Source organism: Oncorhynchus keta, unplaced genomic scaffold (genome assembly GCF_023373465.1).
Source record: "Oncorhynchus keta strain PuntledgeMale-10-30-2019 unplaced genomic scaffold, Oket_V2 Un_scaffold_17597_pilon_pilon, whole genome shotgun sequence".
Taxonomy (NCBI): domain Eukaryota; kingdom Metazoa; phylum Chordata; class Actinopteri; order Salmoniformes; family Salmonidae; genus Oncorhynchus; species Oncorhynchus keta.
The window spans coordinates 137,501-139,996 of record NW_026290827.1 but is presented as its reverse complement, the minus strand read 5'-3'; the positions used below and the strand labels follow the sequence as shown (position 1 = coordinate 139,996).

Here is a 2,496-nt window from a genome sequence, read left to right as displayed (position 1 = left end):
CTTTAGTGCAGCACACAACACATGTTTTACCCCTAACCCATACATTAACCCCAAACCCATACATTAACCCCTGGGACCATGTCCCAGGACTACCTGACAAGATGAGGACTCCTTGCTGTCCCCAGTCCACCTGGCCATGCTCCTGCTCCAGTTTCAACTGTTCTGCCTTACTATTATTCAACCATGCTGGGTCATTTATGAACATTTGAACATCTTGGCCATCACTGTTATAATCTCCACCCGGCACAGCCAAAGAGGACTGGCCACCCCACACATGCACTAGAGGTCTAATTCTCTCTTTCTTTCTCTCACTCTCGGAGGACCTGAGCCCTAGGACAGTGCCCCAGGACTACCTGACATGATGGCTCCTTGATGTCCCCAGACCACCTGACTGCTGCTGCTCCATCACTGTTCTGCCTTACAACATCACTAGACCATGCTGGTCATTTATGAACATTTGAACATCTTGGTCATGTTCTGTTATAATCTCTACCCTAGACACAGAGAGTGTGTCCTCCAGACTAGAGGTACTGAGACCCCACAGAGGGTTCCTCTCTAGGTTTCTTCCTAGGTTTTGGCCTTTCTAGAGGTAGTTTTGTCCCTAGCCATCACGTGCTTTTACACCTGCATCACTGAGGTTGCTGTTTGGGGTTTTAGGCTGGGTTTCTGACAGCACTTTGAGATACAGCTGATGTACGAAGGGCTATATAAATAAATTTGATTTGACTTGATTTGATTTGACTTTAGTGCAGCACACAACACATGTTTTACTCTGCTTGTGGAGACTAAACATATATTTCCATTCAAAATCATATTTTCCCTAAACCCTAAACCAAACCTTAACCCTAACCCATACCTTAACCCCTAACCCATACATTAACCCCTAACCCATACCTTAACCCTAACCCATCACTTAACCCCTAACCCATACATTAACCCCTAACCCATACATTAACCCCTAACCTATACCTTAACCCCTAACCCATACACTTAACCCCTAACCCATAGAGGTAATAACCCCTAACCCATAGCTAAACCCACTAACCCATAGCATTAACCCCTAACCTATACCTTAAACCCTAGAGGTAATGATGCCCTAGACACACCACTAGAGTAATGATGCCCTAGACACATCACTAGAGGTAATGATGCCCTAGACACATCACTAGAGGTAATGATGCCCTAGACACATCACTAGAGGTAATGATGCCCTAGACACATCACTAGAGGTAATGATGCCCTGGACACATCACTAGAGGTAATGATGCCCTGGACACATCACTAGAGGTAATGATGCCCTAGACACATCACTAGAGGTAATGATGCCCTAGACACATCACTAGAGGTAATGATGCCCTAGACACATCACTAGAGGTAATGATGCCCTAGACACATCACTAGAGGTAATGATGCCCTAGACACATCACTAGAGGTAATGATGCCCTAGACACATCACTAGAGGTAATGATGCCTAGACACATCACTAGAGGTAATGATGCCCTAGACACATCACTAGAGGTAATGATGCCCTAGACACATCACTAGAGGTAATGATGCCCTGGACACATCACTAGAGGTAATGATGCCCTAGACACATCACTAGAGGTAATGATGCCCTGGACACATCACTAGAGGTAATGATGCCTAGACACATCACTAGAGGTAATGATGCCCTGGACACATCACTAGAGGTAATGATGCCCTGGACACATCACTAGAGGTAATGATGCCCTAGACACATCACTAGAGGTAATGATGCCCTGGACACATCACTAGAGGTAATGATGCCCTGACACATCACTAGAGGTAATGATGCCCTAGACACATCACTAGAGGTAATGATGCCCTGGACACATCACTAGAGGTAATGATGCCCTGGACACATCACTAGAGGTAATGATGCCCTAGACACATCACTAGAGGTAATGATGCCACTGGACACATCACTAGAGGTAATGATGCCCTAGACACATCACTAGAGGTAATGATGCCCTGGACACATCACTGGAGGTAATGACACATCACTAGAGGTAATGATGCCCTAGACACATCACTGGAGGTAATGACACATCACTAGAGGTAATTACACACCACTAGAGGTAATGATGCCCTGGACACATCACTAGAGGTAATGATGCCCTAGACACATCACTAGAGGTAATGACACATCACTAGAGGAATAACTGGAATGGGTTAAACCTCTCTCTCTCTCACTCTCTCTCTCTCTCTCTCTCTCTCTCTCTCTCTCTCTCTCTCTCTCTCTCTCTCTCTCTCTCTCTCTCTCTCTCTCTCTCTCTCTCTCTCTCTCTCTCTCTCTCTCTCTCTCTCTCTCTGTCTCTGTCTCTCTGTCTCTCTGTCTCTCTCCCTCTCTCTGTCTCTCCCTCTCTCTCTCTATATATATATATGAATAAGACCCTCATAACTGGGAGGTCATGCAGGGTAAATCACCCTGCTATCTACCAAGCTCAGTAGAATAACTCCAGGTAAATCACCCTG

At 45.7% G+C, this 2,496-nt stretch overlaps 2 long non-coding RNA genes across 14 annotated transcripts in view; both read left to right on the top strand.

Moving 5' to 3' along the window:
- Positions 1–1,071: 1,071 nt before the first annotated feature.
- LOC127927798 (uncharacterized) lies at positions 1,072–1,623 on the top strand. 4 transcript variants are annotated; one of them, XR_008129081.1, is made up of 3 exons: positions 1,072–1,085; positions 1,375–1,461; positions 1,519–1,623. It is a non-coding gene; the product is annotated as an uncharacterized LOC127927798 (long non-coding RNA). The 4 variants fall into 4 exon arrangements; XR_008129084.1 differs by having other exon boundaries at positions 1,346–1,461; positions 1,548–1,568; XR_008129083.1 differs by having other exon boundaries at positions 1,317–1,432; positions 1,548–1,568.
- A 349-nt stretch (positions 1,624–1,972) lies between these two features.
- The window catches only part of LOC127927801 (uncharacterized), a 1,771-nt gene continuing 1,247 nt past the window's right edge, over positions 1,973–2,496 (top strand). For all 10 annotated transcript variants that reach the window (XR_008129092.1, XR_008129087.1, XR_008129090.1 and 7 more), the window contains exon 1: positions 1,973–2,496. This exon is cut by the window's right edge. This is a non-coding gene — a long non-coding RNA (uncharacterized LOC127927801).